General features: G+C 40.3%; 1 protein-coding gene across 7 annotated transcripts in view; it reads right to left on the bottom strand.

Annotated features, from left to right (window-relative positions):
* Positions 1 to 16,190, bottom strand: part of HERC3 (HECT and RLD domain containing E3 ubiquitin protein ligase 3) — a 137,031-nt gene that overhangs the window by 104,106 nt on the left and 16,735 nt on the right. The gene's annotated exons all lie outside the window — the stretch shown is intronic.

Genomic DNA, 16,190 nt, shown 5'->3' with positions numbered 1-16,190 from the left:
TCCTTCACAGTCCCCAAAGTTCAGCTCACAGGTTACCATGGATGCTTTCTCCTTCACAAAACTTTTGCTTTTTGTACAATGACAGCTCTGGAGCACCTGCTTGGGTACCTACAAGAATTGGAGTGTAAGCTCCAGGAAGACTGTCTCTCATTAAAGAAATGCTGGGGAACACCTGTTGAATATATAAAGTCTCTAGTATCAAAATGCAGTCAGGCTTTAAGATGTCTCAAATGACTGCCAAAAAAATTACATATTACGGTGCTATAATTCCTAATAAGGAGGGGAAAACAAACTGGTTATTTCAAATCACTGGAGGAGTTCAGGGGTATTTCAAAGCATCATCACCCTTTATGGGGGAATGGAGGAACTAAAACATTTTCGAAAGATACATGAATCAGAGAAGTGACAGAACCAAGACCAATCCATTTAGAAAATAAATTAATCTGCACTGGATTTACTAATACAAATAGAACATTGTTAAGAAAGCCCAGTCCACCCTGCCACACCGACCCTGCCCCCTGCCCCCTCCCCCTGCAAGCCAGACCTGTATGTCTCCTTTACTACATGAGGCTTCCTCACATAGGCGTGATCAATTATGACCTCCATTTCCAGCCCCTCTCTCCCCTCTGGAGAATGGGGGTGGGGGGTGGGGTAGGGCTGAAAATGCCAAGCGTCTAATCATGGCTGGACCTTTCTGGTGACCAGGACCCACCCAGGAGCCCAACAAGAGTCACCTCATTAGAACAAACGATGGGGCATTCCCTGGTGGCCTAGTGGTTAGGATTTCGAGGGCCCAGGTTCAATCCCTGGTCAGGGAACTGAGATTCTGCAAGCTGCACAGCGTGGCCCCCCCCAAAAAAAAAAACAAAAAACAAGATGCTCCTAGTACTCTCATCACTTAGAAATTCACAAGGGTTTCAAGAGCCCTGCACCAACGAACGGGGGCGCAATATATATATTAACTTAACACTAGCACTACTTTACCTCCTTAGAGCTCAAAGTTTTTAACTTTGGCCTCCTTGCAAGGCAGCCAAAACCCATGGATGACCCAAAAGAGAATAAAAAACCCTCTATATGAAATCACAAAATACACTGAGATGCTGGCATGTTTTAACTATGCAATCACAACAAAATACTTTCCACCCCACTTCTTTTCCAAGAGGCTGTGTTAAAAGTATTTTTTACTCACCATTTAAACTGTAGTAAATGTAAAAATTATCTTTGATTAAATCAAAGTTATAGCAACCACAAGTTGATTAGCTTTTTGAAAAAAAATGGAAGCCCAGAAAATTGAAGTTATGATACAAATCCAAACTGTATCTCCCAAAAAAGTAAAGAGTTGACACCTGATATTAGTATACGTCCAATCAGTACAAACTTCAAGGCAAGCATTTTGACAATATTCCAGAAGCTTTAGAATTCTGCATGTTCCTTGATCCAACAGTCGAATTTCTACAAATGTATCCTAAAGGAATACTATAGGCTGCATTGCTACTAACAGAGAAAAATTAGAAATTGAGATTATACATTATAAATTGAAATATGCAGCCATTAGAAAGACTGATATAGATCAGTATGAACATCATCATGGAAAAATATTCATGACATATTAAGTGGAAAAGAAAGGTACAAAGAAGTATTACAGTGTGACTCCATTTGAAAATTACATTGATGTTTAAAAAATATTGGAAGGATGTATTTCAAGGCAATAATGTTTTTTGTTCAGGGTGGTAGAATTAAAGAGTAAAACACTCTTACTTGCTTCTTGCTTATGGGTATCTAAACTGTGAGCAATACACATGTATTACTTTTGTAACGGAAAATTTTTAAGCTTTTTTAAAAGGACTTTTTACCACTTCCCTCTCTTATTCACATCTTTTTTCAACAACTCGAAATTTTTTCATGTGATGTAGCAACAGGAGACCATTTCCAAGACTGCAGATTGCTTACTGACTATTTTAGACTATATGCGACCTTATAAACAATATCTCTGTGCAACCACAATGCAAGATGAGATGCTTCTGGAGGGGCTTCCTAAAGATAGTTAACCCCACTTGATGTTTACAGATTGGGTAAATTTTTATCACAGCAGGCAAAACATCCCTGCACTGAGATCTAGCTACTTTATCTATGGAATTGTAGTCCTCTGTCCATTTTCTTTTAAAAATGTGTGTATATAAACTCTCCAATCAGAATACAGAAACAGCCAGATTGGATTGATGCTCAAGACCAACTCTTTGCAGTCTGTTTTAAAAACCTCTTTAAGGATAAACACACAGAAAAATAAAACACAGATGGACGGAAAATGATATACCACGCTAACACTAATCAAAAGAAAGCTGAACTTGCTATACTCATACGAGGCAAGGTAGATCTCAAGACAAAGAATACTATCAGGGATAAAGAATGATATTTCATGATGTTAAAAGGAACAATTCATCACGAAGATCTGACGATCTTAAATGTGTACATACCTAACAGAGCTTTAAAATATATATAGCAAAACTGATAAGAGTCAGAAGAAATAAGCAAATCAGCAATAATAGTCAAAGATAAGGGATTCCCTGGTGGTGCAGTGGTTGAGAGTCCGCCTGCCGATGCAGGGGACATGGGTTCGTGCCCCGGTCCGGGAAGATCCCACATGCCGCGGAGCGGCTGGGCCCGTGAGCCATGGCCGCTGAGCCTGCGCGTCCAGAGCCTGTGCTCCGCAACGAGAGAGGCCACAGCAGTGAGAGGCCTGCGTACCGCAAAAAGTAAATAAATAAATAAAATAATAAAAAAAAGATTAACACTATTCTCTTAGTAACTGATATAACAAGTAAACAGAAAATCAATAAATATACAGAAGATCTGAACAACACTATCACCCAACTTGTCTAATTGAGAATTTATAAAACACTCTATCCACCAACAACAAAACACACATCCTTTTCCACTGTACACAGAGTACTTACCAAGACAGACCACAGTCTGGACCGTAAAACAAATCTGAATAAATTTAAAAGGCCTGAAATCATATAAAATATGTACCCTGACCACAGAGTATTAAACTAGAAATCATTAACCGACAAATATCAGTAAAATCCCTATATATTTGGATGTTAAACTACACACTTCTAAATAACCTATGGGTCAAAGAAGAAATAAGGGAAATTATTACAAAATATTTTGAACTGAATAAAAATAAAAACATCCAATTAAAATGTGTGGAATACAGGTAAAGTGATGCTTTAAGGAAATTTTTAACATGAAATACTTATTAAAATAGAAGTGGCAAATCAGTGGTTTAAATTTTGCATTAAGAAATAGAAAAAACACAGTAAATTAAGCACAGTAAACAAAAGAAAATAATATAAAAGTACAAATCAATGAAACAAAGAAAACCAAAAAAGATTAAAAATAATCACTAAAACCGAAACTTTTTCTTTGAAAATATTAATAAAACAGATTAACCCCTAGCCAGTCTAACCAGGAAACAGAAGACACAAATTACCTATATCAGGAAAAGAAATGTTACAGACATGAAAAGGATAATAAGGGAACATTGTGAACTATTTTTTGCTAATAAATTTGACAACCTAGATGAAGTATACAAATTCCGTGAAAAATACAAACTATGAAAACTCACCTAAGATGAAACAGATAATCTAATTAGTCCTACAACTTCTTTAAAAATTGAAATTGTAACTTAAAAATGTCCCCACAAAGAAAACTATAGCCTCAGATGGCTTTACTGGTGATCCTACCAACCGTTTTAAGTAAAAAATAATAAACTCTAATAAACCTGTATAGAATATAGACAAACTCTTCTAGAAAACAGAAGAGCAAACACTTCCCAACTCATTTTATGAGGCTAGCATTACCCACGTAACAAAACCAAAGGCACTGCAAGAAAAGAAAACAATAATCTTTATGAACATAAAATGCACAAATCCTAATAGAATTTTTAGAAATCAAAAGCAGCAATATATAAAAATTACCAAGTGAGATTTATTCTATGAGTGCAAGGTTGGTTTAATACTCAAAAATAATCAATGTATTTCACCATCTTGACAAAAATGAAAAGCCCAAAAAGAAAAAAAAAAAAGCAATACCATCACTTCAATAGGTTCAGAATAGCATTTAACTAAATTCAACACTCATGATTTTTTACAAAATGAATAAATATCAGAGAACTTCCTCAACTTGATAAAAGGCATCCAAGAAAAACCCACTGCTAACATCACACTTAATGGTGAAAACTAATGCTTTCTCTCTAAAATCAGGAACAAAGTAAGGATGTCCTTTATTTTTTTTTTTTTTACAACCTCTATTCATCATTGTACTAGAGTTCATTCTGTAAAAAAAAGGCAAAAAATAAAATAAAACAAAAGACATACAGACTGGGAAGGAAGAAATAAAACTGACTTGATTTATAGACATTGTCATCTACGTAGAAATTCCTAAGGAGTCTACAAAAAAGCATAAGTGGAACTATTAAGAGAATTTAGCAAAGTGATTCAAGATCAATACACAAAAAATTAACCATATTTCTATAAACTACAAAAAATAAGAAATACCATGTGTAATAACATCAAAAACATTACAAATTTAGGGACAAACTATGTGCAAGACCTGTACACTGAGAAAGTACAAAATATTGCTAAGAAAAATTAAAGAAGACCCAAAAATGGAGAATACACCATGTTCATAAATCACAAGATTTAGTATCATTAAGATGTCAATCCTCCCCAAATTGATCTATAGATTCAGTGCAATCCTAATAAAAATCCCAGCAGGTTTTTTGATAGAAACTGAAAAGCTGATTCTCAGATATATATGCAAAAGCCAAGGACCTAGCACAGCCAGCACAGTTCTAAAAAAGAAAAGTTAGAGGATTTATGCTATTGCTCTGAAGATTTAGTATAAAGCTACAGTAATCTACATAGTGTAGAACTAAGGATAGACATGTACATTAAAAGCATAGAATGTCTAGAGATAGACCACCACACATATGACCAACTGGTTTCCAAAGGTGCCAAGGTAAGTCAGTGTGGGATAGTCTTTTCAGCAACTGGACTGAAAACTGGATATCCATATGCAAAACATGAACCCTGTCTAGAGACAGACCACCACACATATGGTCAACTGGTTTTCAAAGGTGCCAAGGTAATTCAATGGCGGATAAAGTCTTTCCAGCAATGGTACTAGAAACTGGATATTCATATGCAAAAAACTGGATCACAGGCCTACATGTAAGTGCTAAAGTATAAAATCTGAAGAAGAAAACTTAGGAGAAAAATCACTGTAATCTTGAGTTAGGTAAAATTCTTAGGACACAGAAAGCATAAGTCATAAAAGCTAAAACTGATAATTGGATTTCATCAAAATAAAAAGTTTTGCTCTTCAAAAGACACTTAAGAAAATGAAAAGGAAAACCACTGATTGAAAGAAAATATTTTCAAAATGTATCTCTGATAAAAGACTTGTAATTGTTCTTTATATATTCAGGATACAGCTCAAAAATAGGACAAGCAATTTGATTTTTTAACAGGCAAAATATGTGAATATATACTTTGCCAAAAATAAGACATATGAATGGCTAAAAATAAGCATGTGAGAAGTTGAAGATCATTAGCCACTAGCAAAATGCAGATTAAAACCCCAAGGAGACTCCATTATATATCAATTTGAATGGCTAAAATGGAAAAGACTTGGGACTTCCCTGGTGGCACAGTGGTTAAGAATCCACCTGCCAATGCAGGGGACACGGGTTCGAGCCCTGGTCCGGGAAGATACCACATGCTGTGGAGCAACTAAGCCCGTGCACCACAACTACTGAGCCTGCTCTCTAGAGCCCATGAGCCACTACCGAAGCCTGTGCACCTAGAGCCCGTGCTCTGCAACAAGAGAAGGCACGGCAGTGAGAAGCCCGCACACTGCAACGAAGAGCAGCCCCCACTCGCCGCAACTAGAGAAAGCCTGCGCGCAGCAACGAATACCCAACGCAGCCATAAATAAACAAACAAATAAACAAAAGACTGACAATACCAAGTGATGGTGAGAATGGGAAGCAGCTAGAACTTTTATAAACTGCCGGTGTAGGTACGGTCACTGAAAATCTGGAAGTTTCTTATAAAGTCAAACATACACTTACCATATGAACCAGCAATCCCAATTCTAGGAATCTGCTGAAGGAAAAATGAAAACATATGTCTACACAAGGACTTGTACTCAAATGTTCATAGCAGATTTACTCAAAAAAGCCCAAATCTGGAAAAAAACCCGAATGTCCATCAACTGGTTAACAGACAAACAATGTGGTATATCCATAAAATGGGGTAATACTCAGCAAGCCAGCTTCTGACGCAACAATACAGGAAGAACCTCAAAAGCATTATTCTAAGAAACCAGACACAGAAGACTACCTCATGCAGGATTCCATTTGTGTAAAATTCTAGAAGTGTCAAAACTATGGTGACAGGAATTCCCTGGCTGTCCAGAGGTTAGGATTCCATGCTTCCACTGCAGGGGGCATGGGTTTGATCCCCGGTCGGGGAACTAAGATCCCACGTGCTGCACAGCATGGCCAAAAATAAATTTAAAAAACAAAACAAAACAAAAAACTGTGGTGACAAAACGTAGATACAGGGAACGTAGTTGGTGTGGAGATGGAATAGACTACAAAGGGCATAAGGGAAGTTTTGGTGGATGAAAAAATGTTCTCTTTCATGACTGCAGTGGTGGTTACCTGATTCTCTATGACTTCAAAACTCATTAAATTGTACACTTAAAATTGGTGAATCCCACAGTATGTAAATTATATCTCAATTGAGCTGTTCCAGTGATTTCCAGTGACCGTGCCATTTTACATTCATACCAGTAGTTTATAAAAGTTCTAGTTGCCCCCCATTCTCACCATCACTTGGTATTGTCAGTCTTTTTAATGTTAGCCATTCAAATTGATATATAATGGAATATTAGGGGTCTCAATAGAGCTGTTAAAAATAAAGTACACCAGAAAAAGTATGAGCTTATCCTATATAAGATATTTTATTAGGGGTCAAAAAAGAAATAAGATTAGTTCTGCACTCAAGTTCACTCTGACTGAAGAGGCAAACAAGGCATATGAACTGACGTTACAGCACAGGGTAATGAAAGACACATGTGCAGACTGCTAAACGCAGCCCACGTGAGAGGCATCTAATCCAGCCTGTGGTGGAGGGGAGAGAGAGTTAGGAAAGGCTCCTTGGAAGAGGTAACCTCCAAGATGTGCCCTGAGTGATAAAGAGCTAGTTCTTCACTCATTCATTCATCTATCCATCCAAAGTGACCCAAAGTCTGTAACAGCAGATTTAAAGATTTCATTATAATGAAGTAAGTCCAAAGACAAAAATGGGTAAAGCACATTATGAGAGGACAAAGGATGAGTAAAAAAGCCAGCCTGAGAGGGCCTAGGGAAAGCTTCCTAGGAGTAAACACCCAGAGTGGAGTCTCTAAGGCAGGGATTCACAACAGAAAGTGAGCAGCAGAAATCCCTTAGGAAACTTTTTCTAAACACATATACCTGAGTCCATCCCAGCTTCCAGAATCAGAAAAATTTAGGGAAGAAGAACAGACACCTGTAGTTCTTTTTTTTTTAAGTTGCCAGGTGATTCTGATATTAAGAAACACTGCATTGAAAAGCTTCACAACACTGGATCTGGCAACGATTTCTTGAACACCAAAGGCACAGGCAACCAAAGAAAAAAAACAAACAGGACTTCATTAAAATTTAAATATTTTGTTCATCAAAAGATACTATCAACAGAGTAAAAAAGGCAACCCACAGAATGGGAGAAAATATTTCCAACTCACATATCTGGTACGGGAATAATATATAAAGAACTTCTAAAACATAACAAAAAATAAACAACCCAATTCAAAAATTGGCAAAGGACTTAAATAGACATTTCTCCAAAGAACATATATAAATGGCCAATAAGCACACGAAAAGATTCCCAACATCACTAATCATTAGGGAAATGTAAATCAAAACTACAATGATGGGCTTCCCTGGTGACGCAGTGGTTGAGAGTCAGCCTGCCGATGCAGGGGACACGGGTTCGTGCCCCGGTCCGGGAAGATCCCACGTGACGCGGAGCGGCTGGGCCCGTGAGCCATGGCCACTGAGCCTGCGCGTCCGGAGCCTGTGCTCCGCAACGGGAGAGGCCACAACAGTGAGAGGCCCGCGTACCGAAAAAAAAAAAAAAAAAAAAAAAAAAAAACAGAAAAGGATTCATCTGTCTTGAAGTCTTTGGCTTCCTCCAGTCTCTCCCGTCACAAAGCTTTCACTGGTTGGTTCCATCCACACGCACTAAAGCCTGAAGCTCCCCCTGGCTAGACACCTGGGGATCAGTCCTAAGGTCTCAAGACAGCTCTGTTTGGCTGCAACAGGTGTGTCCTCTCATCACTGCCAAAGTTAACAGTTCCTCTAAACTGTGGACAAACTTGGAATAGCTTTTATGACACAAAATATCTAAATCAGGGCAGTTAAATGGTACTCAGAAAGTGATTTAACAAAGAGGTGGTGGTGAGGTGGTAGAATAAGAGTTTGGTTCTTCTTGAGCTCATGAAATGATAAGGAAAAGAAACTCTGTAGGTCAGGGGTCCTGCCCAACCCCGGGTGAAATGTACTGGCATTCTCCCCCTACCCCAGCATTCAACCTATGTCTAGTGGTGGTGCGTGTGTGCGTGCGTGCGTGTGTGTGTGTGTGTGTGTTAGAGAGAGACAGAGACAGAAAAAGAAGGTGGAGGGAAAGAGAAATATTGCCCATTGTTCTCTGGGCACTGGCCCACCCCTTCCCACCCCTAATCACATTTTGTCAATTTAGATATATACAAAGCAGCTGTCAGGAATTCCCTGGCGGCCCAGTGGTTAGGACTCTGCACTTTCACTGCCGGGGGCCTGGGTTCGATCCCTGGTCGGGGAACTAAGATCCCACAAGCCGCAGAGCACGGCCCCCCGCCCGCCAAAAAAGAGGCAGATCTTTACAAAACCTGTACGAAACCTGAAGATGAGTCCCCCTCCATCTGAGATGCTTTATGATGAATCAGAATAGTAAAGAAGAAAGGAGACAGGTACCTAGCCAGTCTGAATTATACCCTCAGTGACCAATGGAAGAGCATGAAATAGTCAGAATGACTAGATATTTTTCATCGTGAATGTCTCCATATCGTATATATTAAAGGCATTCACCAAAGCTTTTCTACCTCAAGAGCTACTTTCAGTGAAGAAGGAAAAACAGAAGGATGGGTAAAACATGGGCTGACACGAAACTTCCAACCTCTCACCCAAGACCAGCTGTTTCGAGGTCTCCCTGTCATATGCTACCTCACAGTAAATAAAAACACAATTACCTCAGCCTTCTCTCCTTCATATGCAGGGAACAGTGTTCAACTTGTGCCTCCTGGTGAGCTCAGCACGAGCGCTGGTCTTCAGGGTTCCAACTGTCCCTCCTCTCCTCCGCTTCCCCACATTCTCGCTTTCAGCGGCGCCTAGACGACTGCCTCCACCTCCTTGAAGGAAGCCAGGGGATCTGCTGCCTCAGGGCATCATGGTCCCTACCCTCCCACACTCCTTTTTCTGACTTTGGGCCCAAACAGCCTCGGACTACAGGCAGAATGTGGAACTTGCTGTCCAGTCAGCACAATCTATTTGACCATGATTAGTACTATTGACACGGCACTAGGCCAATTCCAAACCAATAAGTAAAAGATTCCTTTCATGTGATAAAGTACAACCGACCACAAATCTATTTGAAGCGGGAAACAGGTTTTTTCAATTGGTAAGAACTCTCTGCAAGCTAACATGACTTTGCAATGAGAAAAAGAAGCCTTAAAACTCTCTCCCTAACAGTATGAACAACTCCCCAAAAAAGTTAAAGGGCTGGGCTTCCCTGGCAGCAAAGTGGTTAAGAATCCACCTGCCAATGCAGGGGACATGGGTTCGAGCCCTGGTCCGGGAAGATCCCACATGCCGCGGAGCAGCTAAGCCCGTGCGCCACAACTACTGAGCCTGTGCTCTAGAGCCCGCGAGCCACAACTAATGAGCCCACGCACCTAGAGCCCGTGCCCTGCAACGAGAAGCCACCGTGATGAGAAGCCCACGCACCGCAACAAAGAGTAGCCCTGCTCGCCACAACTAGAGAAAGCCCGCGCACAGTTCACGAAGACCCAACGCAGCCATAAATAAATAAAATTAATTTATTTTAAAAAAGTTAAAAGGCTGAGATGCTATTGTGACTAGACCTCACTCTGCTTCTCAGACACTCAAATTTTAATGAGGTAAATCATATTCCTTTTGAGAGACTGAGTCCATTGCAAATGTTTCCATTTCAGTAGCTGACGGTACCAAAGGAGAAAAATATCACAAGAGCGAAAATAACACTTTCAATATAACAGGCCACTTCTGGCATCAAAACAAACAAACAAAAAAACACAGCATAGTGGCATAGCTTTACCTTGTTGGTGAAGCACTCGAAGAATACATGCAGGCTTTAAATGGGGCCCAGCAAATGTTACAACCTCATTAGTGGGCTAGAGAATTGGCAGGAAGAAGGAATATGCATCACTAGAAAACTCCACTCCCATCCACCCACCCCCGACCTACACATAAACTCATACCCTTACATTCTGAAGAAAAAAAGAAGTCTCTGAACACTGGAAGATTTGTGTCAATCATATTAAATGGATGTGCATACTCAAATGGAAATTTACTTATTGCTTCAGAAACGTGTGGCAGTAAGGGATGGGAGGGATCACAAAGGGTGTACTTTAGAGTCTGTTTCATTTCATGATTTTAATTAGTTTGACAATTAAATGAGGGACCACTAATAAATGAACGCCCGATTCACGGACCAGGTGATGCCACTTATCAGACCACTCAGTCTTTGCCGTCTTTCTAAAACTGGGTAAAACTGGTAAGGTTTACTGAGCTGAAGCCTCTGAGTCTACTACAGCTCTTTGGAGTCGTTCTGTGTGGCACCAAATCCACTTTTAGTTCTGTGAAGCCTAATAAATGGAAAACTTTACCATTCAAGTCACTCTTTTATCCTTCATCCTTAGAATTCAGTGATTTTCTTTTTTTTTTTCTTTGCGGTAGGCGGGCCTTTCACTGCTGTGGCCTCTCCCGTTGGAGAGCACAGGCTCCGGACGCACAGGCTCAGCGGCCATGGTTCACGGGCCCAGCCGCTCCGCAGCATGTGGGATCCTCCCGGACCGGGGCACGAACCCACGTGCCCTGCATTGGCAGGCGGACTCTCAACCACTGCACCACCGGGGAAGCCCCTCGGTGATTTTCTTTAAACACAGATCACTCTAATCTTTGTTGACCTAACCCTAGCAATCTCCCAGAGCCCATACAGAACATGGCAAAGTAACAAAATTAAAAACCCATGAGACATTTTATATATTTAACACACTACCTACACTATGTGCCTACCACATTATGCTCAGCACTAAGATACAAAGGTGAATAAGACACTAACTCAAGAAATACACAATTCCACATCGTATATCATATAATAAACACTAAAGAAAGTCATTGCCTCATGATGACAGCCATTAGTTTTTTTCTAAAAGCAGATGTGAAGGTGTTGAGTTCATAAAAGGAACCACAGATCCTAACATGGAGCAAAATGTAGACTCCACGATTCAAAGGCATTCGCTCGCACACAATATGAAACGAGACGCTATGCGTTGCTTACCTGTCAGCCATCATCCCCTTCTTCCTTGCACCAGAACTCTCAAGGCTGCTGGGCCCCGCCCCAGGCCTAGGAGATAAGCCCTGACTGTGGTAATCGGATGATTCTTATTTCACTTATCAGGCACGCCAGTGAGTGGTCTAGGGTAGGCATGTAACCCAGGCCTGGCCAATGAGACTAAAGAAGACGTATGCAAGGGGGTTCCTGAGAGTTTCCCCATTGTGAAAGGTGACACAAGACACTACCCTTCCTGTCTGCTTTTGAACACAGCTGTGTGAGGATGTGATGCTGGGAGCTGTGGCAGTCACCTGGTGACCATGAGGGGACAAGCCCAAGTAAGAAAGTCAACAAACTAAAGATGGCAGAATAGAAAGGTGGGAAGCACCTGGGTGCTTGATGGTGTCAGTGTGCCCTTTGGTTTAACCAATCCTAGAAATACCTCTCTATGGACTTTTTATGTGAGATCAGAAATTTTACTCATTGTTCATGCCACATTTAGTTTAGTATTCTGTTACCTGCAACTGAAAGCATCCTGTTACAGGCCATTTTATTTTTTTAACACCTTTATTGGAGTATAAATGCTTTACAATGGTGTGTTGGTTTCTGCTTTATAACAAAGTGAATCAGCTATACATATACATATGTTCCCATATCTCTTCCCTCTTGCGTCTCCCTCGCACCCTCCCTATCCCACCCTCTAGGTGGTCACAAAGCACCAAGCTGATCTCCCTGTGCTATGTGGCTGCTTCCCACTATTTTACATTTGGTAGTGTATATATGTCCATGCCACTCTCTCACTTCGTACCAGCTTACCCTTCCCCCTCCCCATGTCCTCAAGTCCATTCTCTACGTCTGCGTCTTTATTCCTGTCCTGTCCCTAGGTTCTTCATAACCCTTTTTTTTTTTTTTAGATTCCATACATATGTGTTAGCATACGGTATTTGTTTTTCTCTTTGACTTACTTCACTCTGTATGACAGACTCTGGGTCCATCCACCTCACTACAAATAACTCAATTTCGTTTCTTTTTATGGCTGAGTAATATTCCCTTGTATATACGTGCCACATCTTCCTTATCCATTCATCTGTCAACAGACACTAAGATTGCTTCCATGTCCTGGCTATTGTAAATAGAGCTGCAATGAACATTGTGGTACATGACTCTTTGAATTATGGTTTTCTCGGGGTATATACCCAGCAGTGGGATTGCTGGGCCATGTGGTAGTTCTACTTTTAGTTTTTTGAGGAACCTCCATACTGCTCTCCACAGTGGCTGTATCAATTTACATTCCCACCAACAGTGCAAGAGGGTTTCCCTTCTCTCCACACCCTCTCCAGCATTTATTGTTTGTAGAGTTTTTTGATGATGGCACAGGCCCATTTAAAAACAAAAAAGCAGGGATCAGACAGGTTCAGACTCCAGGGTAATCTCTTCTTAGGCCATTACAGAATGCAGAAAGCAAACCACTTACCTTCTTTCAGGTCATGTATAATCCCGTCCGAAGGCTCACCCCCATCAAAGCTAACTGGAAACCTAAAGTAACTGCCTACAAAATGCAGGTGGGCTCAGGACCAGTGGATTGCAGTCTACTTTCTGAACCTGTGGTAAGATCAAATCGCCTGGCCATGTGTTGCCAAACCACTTCAAGTCCTCCAGGAGCATCACGAAGTAGCCCTTGCTGTGCGAAAATATCCACAGTGGCTTAATTTGCTTCCCCTGTCTTTGCAAATTTGGACAAGAATGCTGGGGGCAATCTTAATCATGGTGTAGAGATGTCCATACGTGCATAAGCAGTTTTTACAGAGTTCCTAATATATGTAAGGTACTTTTCTTGGGACCAGTAAGGTAAAGGACCCAAAAAATGGAAAAGAAAGAAAAGACTGTCCTTTAAAACTCAAAATATAAAAATAAGCATAATGTGTGAAGTCTCTCGTAACGCCCCTAGCCTACATCATTTCCCTCCCCTGGATGTATACACCATTCATCAGCCCCTACAGTGTTAAGGGAACCTATAAAAATGATTAACACAATTATTTATATATGTATAAATATAATATATACTTAATGAATTTATTATTTTTTTATATTCTGGAATAGGAGGATCAAAAAATTGTAATGGAAGGTGTTAAGACAAATTACTATTATGAGCAGTAATAATAGCTAGCACTAATTGAGTTCTTATTGATACTTTGGGCCAGCATTATTCCAAACACCTGATATACAACTTACTAAATCCTCACAACAACCCTAATAGATAGCTTTACTAACATTATCCACATTTTACAACTAAGGAAACTGAGACACACAGAGGTTAAGCAACCTTCCCAGAGTCACGCGGCCAGTGAGTGGCAGAGCCAGGATTCTAACCCATTAAGTCTGGTTCCAGAATCCATGCTCTCATTCATTATACTGCCTGCATAATTAGCTAACACTCTAAATTAAAATCATTCACAATAACGATTTCAATTGCTATGAGTTATTTAATAATTATATATAATAGAAATTGCCAAACATGTCTGAGAGAAAAAATGATTTAAAATCTGTAAGGATATGAGACAGTATCTGTTGGAGAGTTACCACAGATTTCAGCATTACATGCTATTAAAGGGCATTTACTCAGAAAGACAAAGATTCCGGTAGCTCTTGAATCACTGTGAAGTATCACCTGACTAGATAAACTCCATCCACATTGATAAATTCAGAAACATTTCACCTATCCTTGACCTGTCAAGATCACAGATCAGCAAGCTAGACAAGAGTTCATCAAACCTGCCAGACAATGAAATCATTGTCACAACACAAAAATTCAAGGGTGGACTTACTAAAATCATGGAACATCCCTAGAGACTGACACCATCACCAAAGCGACCCCTGAACAAACCAACCTAAGATAAACCTGAACTCTGTATGTGCGTGGTGGAAAAGATGACATTTCTTAGAAATCAGAATTCAGCACTCACTGTTGGTGACCTGACTTAGACCTAACTCTCCACCACAACTCTTATTTTGACACGCTTAGGACCTTTATCTCTTGCTCGGCACAAGGTGAACTGCATTATGTAAACTTCACAGGAACACACCTTATTCCCACCTGGCCTATAACCTCCCAAAGGGCAGCTCTGCACTAAAGGTGTTTTGTCCTGACAGTACCTAGAACAAATGGGGAACCTAGTGGCCTAATCGCTCCGTAAATATTTGCTGACTGAATGACTGAATGAGAAGTAAGTAATTCAAGGAAATAAAGGAACAAAGAACATGAGGTAAACTGCGAGGCAAAAGGTATCCGCCTGAGATGTGAATTATCATGTGTTCTTTTCCCCAGATTCTGTGGTACTCAAAAGAGCATAAAACAAAATGACAGTCATCTAATGAGTTTAAAGATGAAAGGGAACTGTTTCTCCGTACCTTTAATCAAAGCACCTGGATCACATGCGGTATTCAACCAGTAAATTAAAGAATACAAGCTTCTTGGTGGCCAAGTTTGTATCTTTGTTTCTTTTATAAGGACTGAGTGGAAATTGAATATAAACGAGAAAAACAACTTGAAAATAAAATTCTATTGGCCTTCCCAATCAGTCTGACGTTGAAAAGATATCCATGGACAAAATTCCAGGATTATTAAAACCAAACTGTCAGTACCCAACCGAAACTCAACTCTCTTTCCTCTTCTCCTTTACATACACCTGGGATAATTCTACTGACCTACTTTACAGGACTATCACGAGGATTAACCAGCTTAAAAATGAGAAGCACATCGACAGGAAGAGAGCTTGCAGGAGCTATACTTAACCACTTCTACAATTAACACATGAACTGAGCCTCTCGTATCACGGCGCAAACCACTGTGTTAATCACTTAAAAGGACACTGCAAATGTTCAAAGCACAAACAACATCTCACATTGAAGAATATGCTCATAAATAAGTATATATTTTATAAGACATTCAAATGTCTTTAAGGAAAGCAGGCTGAGTACTACAGACAGAAAAAAAGTAACTGTTGATCAACCACACCAGAAAAACAAAATTATTAAATGACATTTGCCCCTGATCCCTAGGCCTCTGGACCAGAAGGCTGTCCACTCAGCCGTCAAAGCCGTCAGCACCTCCAAGGGGTTTGATGACTACCATTCTCATCATCACAGCGATGATGAATTTATGTAACCCCTCCCCCACCCGCAATTCCTACTGCGGAAGAGATGGGCCCCTAACAAGCGCAGTGTTGAGATCTGAATATACGCTATGGCACCTTATGCCCATGGAAGCGCGCGTTGCAATGTTAGGAAGTCATTACCGGATTTCTTCTGTTTCCTTTCAGCTCAGCTAGTTTGCTTTTTGGCAAAAACTGATTATTATGGCGTCCTTCAGATGCCCTAGAGCAACCTGATAAGCTGCTTGAAAGTGTTACTTCTACCAGCGTTACCAGCAACCACAGCTCTGGGAACTGAGGCTCCTGAGATGTTCTGCTT

The sequence above is a fragment of the Monodon monoceros genome, unplaced genomic scaffold (assembly GCF_005190385.1).
Source record: "Monodon monoceros isolate NGI ecotype Baffin Bay Population unplaced genomic scaffold, NGI_Narwhal_1 Super_Scaffold_20, whole genome shotgun sequence".
In the NCBI taxonomy this organism is placed as follows: domain Eukaryota; kingdom Metazoa; phylum Chordata; class Mammalia; order Artiodactyla; family Monodontidae; genus Monodon; species Monodon monoceros.
Note: the sequence above shows the minus strand (reverse complement) of the source record. Positions and strands in the feature narration are given on the sequence as shown.